Here is a 13,095-nt window from a genome sequence, read left to right on the forward strand (position 1 = left end):
TGCTGCAGGATTCTCTATAGAACCTTTACGGGAAGTTTTTTCTTTTTTGCCCCTTCCTTTTCTTTCTTTCTTTCTGTCTTTCTTATCTTTAATGCTTTACTTTTACTAATCTATCTGTTAGTACTGTAGGTGGAGGTGGGCCTGTGATGTTAGGGAGGCGGGTTTAAAGTTTTGTGTTTTATGACAAACAGCTGTGCGGAGGCGAGCTGTGGAAGTGCTTTTGCACACTTTCGGGAAGACTCTTCACCAACTCACAGACCCCTTATCTCATCAAGACGAGGTTCTTTTTTCTCCCCTTTCATTTTCAGACACAAAATAAACACAAACACAAAATTTCCTGTCCTGAGACAGGGTTTTTTTTTTTCTTTTTTTTTCAGATTCTTTTGCTTATCTTTATCTCTGTCTTATCTATCTATCTATCTATCTATCTATCTATCTAACTACATTTCTTTCCTTCTTGTTTCCACCCTTTGTTTGTTTGTTGTTCTTTCTTTTTTTCTTTCTTTCTTTCTTTCTTTCACGCTAAGTGCTGTATTTATTACTTCTTTTTTCCATAATCATATATTTTTCTTTCTTCTATCTATCTATCTATCTATCTATCTATCTATCTATCTATCTACATTTCTTTCCTTCTTGTTTTCACCCTTTGTTTGTTTGTTGTTCTTTCTTTCTTTCTTTCTTTCTTTCTTTCTTTCACGCTTAGTGCTGTATTTATTACCTCTTTTTTCCATAATCATATATTTTTCTTTTTATCTATCTATCTATCTATCTATCTATCTATCTATCTATCTATCTATCTATCTATCTATCTATCTATCCATCCATCCATCCATCCATCCTGAGACTGTTATGTTCCGGTTGACGTGCCTGTAACGTGCCCACGATGTGCGGTGATGTGTGATGATGTACGTGTTATGCGCGGTGCCGTGGGCGGGGTTGGGGATGTTTCCAGCGCTTGCTGATCACCCGTGGCTGAGCCTCCACAGCGCTGCTGTCAGTGAGCTGAAATCTCCTCGGAGTTCCTGAGCTAATTGCATGGTGCTCCATTAGAGCCAGTGTTAGTGTCACACACCGAGGGGTTTAGCATCAAGTTACAAACACAAGTACAATCAGAGAGACTTGTACAGCTTTACACAGCACAAAAATCTAATACTGGTTAAACACAGTCCTTGTTATAGGCGAGTTATTTAGGGAAGGAGTCTTGTGTAACGTGACGTGCTGCATGTTGTTTTTTTTACATAGAGATTGTTTCATGTCAGATTCAGTGTGATGACGTACAGAGACAAAACGCCGAAAAAGTGGACCTGACTGTAAATCAGTCCATAAAATATTCAAATGACTGATGTTTATAGACGCCAGGGAGATCCAGTGTGTCCTAAATCACATCTGTGTGTCAGAAGTGAAACTCTTTTAAGGGGAACATTTACAAAGTGATCAGACACACCACGGTACGACGGCATAGTCGTAATAAAAATGGGAATAAATACACTGCTCATTACTGGCCTCCACGGTCCTCAGTTGGCCTGTAGAAGTTTCTAGAAATACAGGCGTAATCTTTTTGTAGTTGCACTACTCCTCCACCAGATGGCAGCCTCTGACCTGAAACAGATGTAGAACAAGGCCTGCGGTTTGAACCCGACGCTCATGTGGCTTTAAGGCATAAAACCAAAACTCCCTGGTGCGGATAAAACAATCAAAAATTCATTACAGCTTTATAACCTCACAGAGGAGCGCGAATTATAAGGAAATATGTTTATTCTGTTTAATTAGGACTCTCGTTAAACGGGTTATGGGGAACCCTGGGTAATCAGGATGCAGCACGACATTCAGGGTTTATATCGTATTAATGGTTCTGCACTTAACACATTCCAGTCGCTGATCTGATGGAGAAAAAAAAAGTCATTTCTCCTCTCCCATCTCTCCTCTTCTTTTCTTGTTTCTCCTTTAATAACCTCTCTTTTCACATATCGTCTTATCATCTCTCCTCTTCTCCTCATATCCTTGTCTCTTCTTTAATCATCTTTCTTCTCACCATCTCTCCTTGTACTATCTCATCGCCTCTCCTTTGTACGTCTCATCGTCTCTCCTGTCCTTGTCACTCCTCTGATCTTCTCTCCTTTCATCGTCTCATTGTCTCCGCTTTCGTCCTCTCTCCCCTCTCATCATCTCTCCTGTCCTTTTTACTCCTCTCTTCATCTCTCCTCTCATCATATCCCATTTCATTGTCTCACTGTCTCTCCTTCTTCTCCTCTCCTCTCATCTCTCCTGTTCCTTGATCTTTTCTCTTCTCACCATCCCTCCTTTCGTTCTTTCCCCTTATCTCTTCTTTCATCCTCTTTCTTTTCCTCATCTCTCCGCTCCTCATCCCTCCTCTTGTCGTCTCTCCTGTCCTTGTCTCTCCTCGCCTCATGTTTTCTCTCCTAACTTTTAATTTCTACTTGCTCCTCTTAGCATTTCGCCTTCTATCTTCTCGTTTTCTTCTCTCTCCTCTTTTCTCCTCCCTCATCTCATCTCTCATCACTCTTATCTTTTCTCTTTGTCTCTCTCCGCACCTTCTCTTTTCATATAGTCCCTTTCTCGTCTTCTCTCCTCTCATCTATCGCTCCTCTTCTCTGTCCTCACCCTGTGCTGAATGTCTCAGGTTTTGACACATCGCCGGACACTTAATTACCTGCTCACGTCTTCGCAGATGAAAAGCCACGGCTGAATTATTCACAACCCAATCACACGCTGTGAGCTGGAGGATAAACGAGAGACGTGGAGGAGAGGATGCAAAGACAGAGGCAGTATAAAATATAGTTAATAGCACATCACAGAGAGCACCGCGATTGTGATGTATGGCAATATTAATAATAATAATAATAATAAAACAGAAGAAGACAAGATGATTATGAATGCAATGCTTCGCTAGCTCACTGGAAAACAGAATTTCAATACACAAACTAATGAAGGCTAACAAGCAACAGGTGCGACTAATTAATCACCATGGCAACACAGAACAAGTAACACTGACCTTATAAGGAAAGCAGGGAGAGGATTCTGGTTCTGTATTCATTACGTTTATTCGTGCACGACCACACTGATAGTCCAATGCATATTGAATTCTACTCAGCAAGATGGAAACCAGAAAGCTGAATTTTACACACAGTATCAATGTAAATTAAATATGTTTGAAGTCAGAGAAGTGAATGTGCATCGCTGCCATAACTAACGACATCAGGTTAGCAAAATGCTTTCTGAACATTACAGCTTTGAGAATTTAAAGATTCCAGAGGTTGGCTGAGACTTCTGAGATTGTCTTCATGTGACCTTCATTAACGTTCCGTCAATGTTGCCACGATTTAGCGTTTACATGAAGTCCAATTATTATTACAGCAAATGCTCTCAGAACATTGTAGGAAGTGTTTTTCAATGATTTTTTATTTTTTTATTGCCGAAACAAATCAGCTCCTGTTCACGCTTAACGTCTGGAAGTTATAACAAGCTTCAATGTTTTTTCCTTCTCTAGGTCTAAGTCAACCAGAGGTGGATGGTTGCTAAGTACATTCACTTTGTTGCTGGACTTTTCATGTATCTGTACTTCACTTCTCAACTACATCCTACAACAAATATCTGTACTTTCTACTTCACTACATTTGTTGCTTGGTGTTGTGTTACATAAGCAGAGTGGTGTGTAGCATTTCAAGGTGTAGCAGAAATATCGCCACCTGCTGAGTGTTATACGTAATTGCGTGATTTGCCTTCCCTCCGTGAAGCACCTAATCATGTAGCAGGTGTTTGAAATTAGACGCGGAGATGGTTTTCAGGCAACGACATACAGTAAACAGCACATTTACAGTCCACCACTGAAGTTATGATTATGGGAATAAAACCCCAATGCAATGTAAACCCATCTGTCCCATGAAGTAAAGAGTTTTACTTCTTACTGTTTTAACTTCTAACTGTGACACTGGAGACTCCTCCCTTAAACATTTCCTTAGACATTGTTCAATCTCTTTGAGCGACAGGTCTTTGTGTACGTTGCTACCATAGAGCGATAAACAGCGTGTTCATAGACACCAGTTTGAGTCACGTTAATGAAGAGCATGTTTAGTTTATGTATATAGGCTCAATCCATCTACATCATTAGCACGACATCTATTCTGTCTTGTTCTCTATCTCTCTCTCTCTTTCTCTGTGCCATTACCGCCCTGCTTTTCTGTGTCATTAAATTAGCCGAGCGCTCTGCAGGGCCTCGGGGTAGACGAGGAAGGCAGTGTTGCTAATGACCGGGCCTCTGCTTCACTCACCAAAGCAAGGCTTTCATGGTGACATTCGAGTAGCGCCGCATCTGATCCCTCTCTCCACCACTCCAGACATTTTATCTCTTTTTCAGCCTGACTGCAGGAACGCGTCGCATCCCACAATTCACACCATCCAGAGTAAAGATGCTTTTGTTATATTACCCTAATCAGCAGTACGGCGTGCTCTGGAGGCTAACGTCTTATTCATCATGGATTGTTCCTACATCTTAAACTGTAGTGTGTTCTCTACAGCAGCCATGCAGCTGCCTTTCTGTCCACAGATGGAATAAACAAGCTAATCCAATCACTCGACATGGCAATATGGTAAACAACAACAAGGCACAGGCACAGACGTCTGTTCATTTCGCGATTTAATCAGGCGTCGCCTCATTGGCAGCGCACTGAAGACAGCCAAAGCCGAGGAAGTTGCTGAAGAAGTCCCCAAAAAGCCGAACACACACACACACACACATACACTGTTTCTGTCTCACATATTTTTTGTTTACAAAGTGAATTTAATAAAAAAGATTTTCAAACAGCTTTAAATCCTTACATTTCACCATTTCAACCACAGTTCCATTTTAGTATTTTCTTTATATATATATAAATATATTATTTATATATAGTAAAGTATATGAAAGACAGAGCAGCTCTTTTTCTTTTAAAGCTTTAAAGTAAAAAAAAAAAAGGTATGCACTGCACATCAAAGGGTACGTTAGCCAAACTGAATTCTTTTGCTAATTTACCTACTAGTTAGAGTTACTAGTTACTAGTTTACCTACTAGTTACTACCTCTCACTTCGTACGCATATAGTCCGTTGGGCTTTCATTTACAGTTTCTATGTTTGTTTTCATTTCCTACTTTGTTTACATTCACCAGTTAGCATTCACTTGCTGGTTAGCCTTTATTCGCTAGTTTGAGGGTCACATGATAGTTAGCCTAAGTACATTAAACTTTTTGCATTTATTTAATGTTGTAGTTTTTTATCACTTGCTTATAGTCATTTGCTTGTTAACGTTCACTTGCTAGTATTATGTTTCATTGTGTTTGATAAGCTTTTATTTGTTAGTTGGCTACCACTTGCTAGTTTTTACTTAGCTTTAACACATTAGTTTTCTTTTATTTACCAGCCTGCTTTTAATAACTAGATACTTTTTTTCATTAATTCTAGTCATAATGTTACCAGTACTAAGGAATTTCAGTTTTAATTACTTTCCAAGTTATATGAACTCACCTCCAGTTTCACCAATCACATTTTAATAATAAAAAAAAAACTTTAACTCCTAACTTTCAAAACTTTTAATGTTTACATACTAGCTTTATATTCCCTCGTATTTGATAATTAGCTTTTATTTGTTTGTTGGCTACCACTAACCTAGTTGGCTACCTAGTTTTTACTCACTACTTAGCTTTCCGTTTTTTTGCAAGTTTCTTTCATAGCCATAATATACTTGCAGATTTGACTTCTGATGACTTTCCAAAATAAATAAAACCACTTCCAGTTCCACCCGTCATTCTTTAATTTTAAAACAAAGCAGAAAAATAATACAAGACGACACAAGCTGTAATCCTGCACTGTTGCCATATTTGTCTCTTTACATGAATCACAGACTAAACATATCAGTTTAATAAAACAAACTAAACCATTTCATCATGACAGAAGTTTGTGGTGTTGCGGTGGATCAGCCGGAGTTTACTGGAAACTTCAGGCCTTGTAGAATTTGGCAGATCACATTGTTGAAGCTGAGAAGTGAGAAGGCCTGCGTTTGGTCTGTGAGGATGGGAGTCCGTCATGGTGCTCCTGTCTGGGGTATTTCTCCAGTGAATCATGCTGCAGAAGAGAAAGAGAAAGTCGATTAAACAGAATCAATCCTGCATTATAATCAGATTTTAACATCAAATCCCTGTCAACTGTCCTTCAGAGACAGCAACCAAACTTGGTACAGTATAGATACTATGCCAGTCTGTTGCTACCTGTAGCAGGTTATATAATACCATGGGATTTTTGATTGTAATATAGAACTTATTTGCTGATATAGTACACATATTATTCTACCATGGTACATATGATGGTACAAAGTAACTATAGTACGATAACTACTGTAGCTAGCCGACCAGTTATTTGTTACCTAGGTATCAGAATAACTTTATCACGAAATGCTTTGGTTTCCACTCTTGATTTTTTTTTTATTTTTATCATGCACCTTTACTAAGCTTTTAATTGATCTCCATTCATGTCCTTCCAGGTTTTGATTAGGAGTTCTTAACCCAGTTCCAGAAATTTCAAATATTTATAGTTGTTGCTTTTTTTGATGAAGCCCAATAATTTGACCCTTCCAGAATGGCAATTTTTTTTTTTTTTTGGCCAGGCAGTGTATACCCATATTGGCTTACTCTGTAACTAGCTAGCAACTGTGAACTTTTGAACAGCTATTTCCAAATGTACTGTAAGTAGGCTGCGGCCCAATTTAAAATCTAAAAATCTTTCATGGCCCAACCAAACATGAGACTAAACTAAGGGCCTGTCCACACGGAGATGCATTTCGCTGTATACGTATACATTTTTTATCGTATTGGCGTTTCGTCCACACGGATCCGGCGTTTTAGGAGACTAAAACCGCTATTTTTTGAAACCAGGTCCCAAAGTGGATAAATCTGAAAACGACACCCTTGCGTCTTCGTGTGTACGGCCAATCCGTATATTTTGTGAAACGATGATGTCATCACATCACGTGTCGGCTGCGTCACACATAACAGCAACAACAATAATGGCGGACTACATGATTGTGTTTGTGTTGCTACAAAGCCTACTAGCTTTATTACAGCAAAATCTATTGTTTCTATGCAACTGTTACGAGCAACAAGCGATAATGGATAACACAATCTTGGTTCGTATACAGCGCGAAGGTTATGCGCATGCTCAAAGTCTTCTTCTCCATGTATAGTGCATCTCGATGACACAATTACAGCGCCCCATACTGGTCTGGCATATATACTACACCGTTTTCAGTGGTTTCGTGTATACGCAGATATTTCTTGAGACGACGCCGTGTTCACGAAAAAAAAGATCGGATAGGGAACGCACCGGCTTCGTGTGGACGGAGTCTAAATGAGGAAAAACTTGTGAAGTTGATTGAAGTTTCATCAACAGTATATTTTCTTTGAACAGCATCATATTAGCCTGTTAAATAGTTAGCCTGAAATGTAACAAACAGAATAATATGATGATATAAAAAAAGTCACCTAAAGGATTAGAACTATCCATAAAAAGGTTTATCAAAAGGTAAATCCTGATGTTGGAGGTTATTAGACCATTGTTAAAGTAAAAAGCAAACTATTTCTAAATCCCTCCCATTTCATTCCATGCTAATGATTTTTACACTAATTAGAGATTTACCCTGTATGTGTTTTGCAGTGCTGCAACTAATAGAAAATTATGCATACCTAATGAGCAAATCATATAAACTAATCTAATCTAATGAGAAAATTATAAAAAAAAAAATATATATTATTCTAATCCACTTGCTCCAGTGAGGAATTATTGTGACCCAGAACCAGACGCCTGTACATCAGCTTTCATTAGCGTGACGTCTCGTATTTGATGGACCGTTAGCGATTTGACTCACCAGCTGTCTCGCCATGGAGTTGAGGAGGTTCTCTACGTCTAACACCCACATCTGCGGGAATAGAAAGAGAAAAAAAGGTTTTAAAAAAAAGGAGTAAACAGAGAAAGCATACAAAGTGTAAGGAAGGGGACAATGGTAACTTGGGTAACCGAAACAGGCGCACGAGCGCATAAATCATTTAGAGGGAAACGGATCTTCGGCTCCCCCGTGAGAGTCATTACACATGCTGTTTTCTCTAATCTAACTTATGCACAGTCACCTCCCTGCAATTCAGTTCACCCCTCAATTTAAAATATTTATGGCCACCAAACCAAGGAACAACATCCAAATGGCTGAAGCACTGACTGATGGCTTATTATTATTATATTAACAATCATTGCAAAATTATACACGGCTTTAAATATTTGGACAGGACTTATGAGCTAAGACTTACAACCTAATAAATTTCAGACTTCTATATTACTCAAAATCTTTATAAATACAGAACAGCATCCATCCATAACACAAGATCATGTACCCTCAGCAGATATTTATCTCCAATTTGCAACTCTTATCACTGCACACAAGTATAAAACATTACACTAACAAGTTGAAACTAGGCAAACAGCCATGTCTTACATCGTAGTTCTGTCTTTTCTCTATACTCCACTCCCTCACGTCCCTCCAGTGTGGCGGGAGGCTAACTTTTGCCAAAGTCCGAGAGTCTCTCGAAGTCATTTTCCTGCTACAAAATAAAAAAAAAACTTGTACAAGGTCCTCGTTCAAGCTCTACAAAGCTAGTTGGTCTGGAATTGATACTTCACTGTGATGGTTAAAGGTTTGAAACTCTGCAAAGCTGAAGTGATTACTGTGCCTTTTGTGTAGTAATTCGATACAGCAAACTGACCCAGGTCTAACAGGGCATGAAGCAAGGTTGCTAGTGCACATGCCATAAACTGGAGACATGGGACAACATTGTTGAAGAGATAAAAAGCTAATTATGACTCTGTATACCTAAGAAAAAACTTGAATAATTGACGAAATAAATCTCTATAATTCTGGACATAAATTTGAATAAAGTTTTAAATTCCATATCAGCTTTTACGCTACCGTCAATACAGAACTCATTAAACCCCCCAAAGCATGACAGTGCAAAGCTTAAAAGAAGCACTTGGTTCAATTAAAATTTCTCAAGTGTTTCCCAATCCTGATCTTGTTGAAGCACCCATGCACTGAGCTCGAACACACCGGGGTAAACTTGCGGGTTTAATCAAAAAGCACTTCATTAGAAAATGCCAGTGTTAAATTAAGAACACTAAATAGTGCACATAGGGACATTTCATAAGTCAATGATGTTACAATCAAATGCAAACACCTAAGGCTTTACTAGCGCAAGCTCTGATGTGTCGTGCTAATATTTGTCTATTTATTGAATCTGATTTAGAGATTTTATTGTAATATAATGTAAAAAGGCATTATATTTCTCTCAAATGTAACTGATAACATGTTGTTTTTTTTACTTTGCCTTCTATTGCACCAACAATCTCCTCCAACAACCTGCTGCCTCCCTCTAATAGTCTTCCTTCCTCTAAGACAAAACCTGCCTCTAACACCATGCTGCTTCCAACCCACTACTACCTCTAACACTCTGCCTTTCCCAACAGACTGGCGCCCCAAACACCCTGCCTTCCTCCAACACACTACTGCCTCCAACAGTCTGCCTTCCACCAGCATTCTGCTGCCTCCACCACCCTGTCTTTCTCCAATACTCCACTGCCTCCAACAACCTGCTGCCTCTAAGACACTGCCTTCCTCCAATAGTCTGCCTTTTACCAACACACTACTGCCTTTAACACCTTGCTGCCTCTAAAACACTACTACCCCAACACCTTGCTGCCTCCAACAGACTGCCTTCTTCCAACAGACTACTGCCTCCAACAGTCTGCCTTCCTTTAACACAAAACTGCCCCCAACAACCTGCTGCCTCCAACATGCTACTACTCCAACACTCTGCCTTTTTTCAACAGACTGGTGCCCCCAACATCCTGCCTTCCTTCAACACACTGCCTTCCTCCAACGGACTACTGCCTCCAACAGTCTGCCTTCCACCAACACACTACTGCCTTCAACACCCTGCTGCCTCCAACACACTGCCTTCCTCCAACAGACTACTGCCTCCAACTGTCTGCCTTCCACCAACACACTACTACCCCAACACTCCGCCTTCCCGTAAACCACTGCTGTCTCCAACACCGTGCCTTCCTCCAACACAAAACTGCCCCAACAACCAGCTGCCTCCAACATGCTACTACCCCAACACTCTGCCTTTTTTCAACAGACTGGTGCCCCCAACACCCTGCCTTCCTCCAACACATTTCTGCCTCCAACACCCTGCCTTCCACCAGAATTCTGCTGCCTTCACCACCCTGTCTTCCTCCAATACTCCGCTGCCTCCAACACCTTGCTGCCTCCAACAGACTGCCTTCTTCCAACAGACTACTGCCTCCAACAGTCTGCCTTCCACCAACACACTACTGCCTTCAACACCCTGCTGCCTCTAAAACACTACTACCCCCAACACTCCGTCTTACCCTAAACCACTGCTGTCTCCAACACCCTGCCTTCCTCCAACACAAAACTGCCCAACAACCTGCTGCCTCCAACACTCTACTACCCCAACACTTTGCCTTTTTTCAACAGACTGGTGCCCGCAACACCCTGCCTTCCTCCAACAGTCTGCCTTCCACCAGAATTCTGCTGCCTCCACCACCCTGTCTTCCTCCAATACTCTGCTGCCCCCAACACACTGCCTTCCTCCAACAGACTACTGCCTCCAACAGTCTGCCTTCCACCAACACACTACTGCCATCAACACCCTGCTGCCTATAAAACACTACTACCCCCAACACTCCACCTTACCCTAAACCACTGCTGTCTCTAACACCCTGCCTTCCTCCAACACAAAACTGCCCCCAACAACCTGCTGCCTCCAACATGCTACTACCCCAACACTCTGCCTTTTTGCAACAGACTGATGCCCCCAACACCCTGCCTTCCTTCAACACACTACTGCCTCCAACAGTCTGCCCTCCTCCAACACAAAACTGCCCCAACAACCTGCTGCCTCCAACATGCTACTACCCCAACACTCTGCCTTTTCTTAACAGACTGCTCCCTTTCAACAACCTGCTACATCCAACACTCTACTGCTTCCAGTACCTTGGCTTCCTTCAACACTCTACTGCCTCCAACACCATGCCTTGCTCATACACACTACAGCCTCCAACAACTGGCCTTCCTCCAACACTGTGTTGAACACAATTTTCCAACAACTCCCTGCTCCTTCTGACTCACTGCTACCACCAACATCCAACATCCTGCTACCCTGAAATTGTTGCTTTCCCTAAAGATTTTGCTGCCTCCAACACCCTGTGATATACCAACAAGTCATTACTACCTTCAACACCCTGCATTCTACCAACTTTTTACTCCATTAGATTACCTGCTACTCCAAACACCCTGCTGCCACAACATCCTGCTTTGCGCGACCACCCCTCTTCCTAACCACACCCTGATTCTCCATACACACTGCTTTGCACCAACACCCTGCTTCTCCAAACACCCTGCTGCCATTAACACCCTGCTTTCCACCAATACTCTGGTTTCTGCAACACTCTACTCGTCACTAACACTTTGCCATTTGTGTGAATTTCTACTAAGGTGGGATTGGATGACATTTACCCTGGTACCCGAATTACCTGTTAGTACAGAAAAAATTGCTATTGCCTTGTCAAATAGTGCTGCATTGTCTTGCCATCCCAGTTTTTTGTGCTTCTGTTCCCTTGACTTGTTGCTGACCATAAACCTGGAGGGGGAAGATAAGTCATAGCTTACTTTAATTGGATTCTTTGTGCCCTCCTTAACTGGGTTACAATAATCCTTTTTTGCATCCCATCATTCTGTCGAGGTCCAGTCACAGATTTAACCCCTGTTTGCATCGTATGTTTGTATCGACAAACACATTTTATTTTTTCACTGATTAGCAATAATTGCACTATTTCTACAAATTTACAAGTTTCGATCGAAAAGGGTTAAGCAGGGTTAAGTGATGTAGACCACTGGGTTCTAGTAGCATGAGGCTCTGCTATGGGTACACCTGTTCCTGACACACACACACACACACACACACACACACACACACACACACACAGGCTGCATGCCAGAGCTCACACATCACCATGGCAACTCAACCGATAAGAGGAGAGACGGCTCTGTCTCCGGCTCGCTGCCTGTCTATCAACTCTTGTGCAAATCCAAAAAAATCAGCATGCTTCTCATACATTGTGTGCTGGCTTCTTGCTAGTTTTTTTAATTTTATTTTATGTAATACGTCTGATTCCTGATGCTCCTTGGAAAACAAATCAGTCGTTTTAAGTGTGCATTTTTAAAGCCACACATATTAATGTTTTTAAAAGGCGGCTATCTGAGTTGTAAGATATATGATAATTATCATCCGGACAGATATCTCATAACTTAATGGAAGCTCCATCACCATTAGTTTGAAAAGGATGTTTTGTTATTCAGGAGGTTGAGATCTCTAATCTTGTGTATACTTTCATATCTGATTTATGTAAACTGAAAGAATGGGAAACATAATAGTGTTAAGGGAACGCTTTTAGCCTGTGGCAGTCCATTAAAGCAACATTGAAATACAGTTTTCCCCTGATTCTCTCCTGAATATGAGTTTTATAACTTAATTTTTTTTTTTTTACAGTTTACTATTTTAATGTCAAATTGTAATCCCTAAATGATTCATTTCCCTAACCCTTTTTTTTGAACAGGGCATATCTGAAATTCTAGTTCTGAATGATAAATGTAATAGAACGACACTGGTGTCACCTTCTTAAAAATAAATATCACTATATACGGTACTGTGCGAAAGTATTTTTTTTTCATATGAAATTCAATTAAAGAAATTTGAAAAAAAAAGAAATAATAATACAGTGACAGGCTGCCAAGTGTCTAAAAGTGCAATTTAAAAATTGCTTGCTTATGTAACAGCCTCAGCAGCGACCTCATTTCCCGTCTCATCTGTTCCAACCACTCAGCATTCAGCATCAGCAGTATACTAATCACGGCCTGATCATCTGTCATCATCTGCACCTGTTTCTTACTGGTTCATACCATAAATTAGATGTTTTACAGG

This window comes from Clarias gariepinus, chromosome 6 (assembly GCF_024256425.1).
Source record: "Clarias gariepinus isolate MV-2021 ecotype Netherlands chromosome 6, CGAR_prim_01v2, whole genome shotgun sequence".
Classification (NCBI taxonomy): domain Eukaryota; kingdom Metazoa; phylum Chordata; class Actinopteri; order Siluriformes; family Clariidae; genus Clarias; species Clarias gariepinus.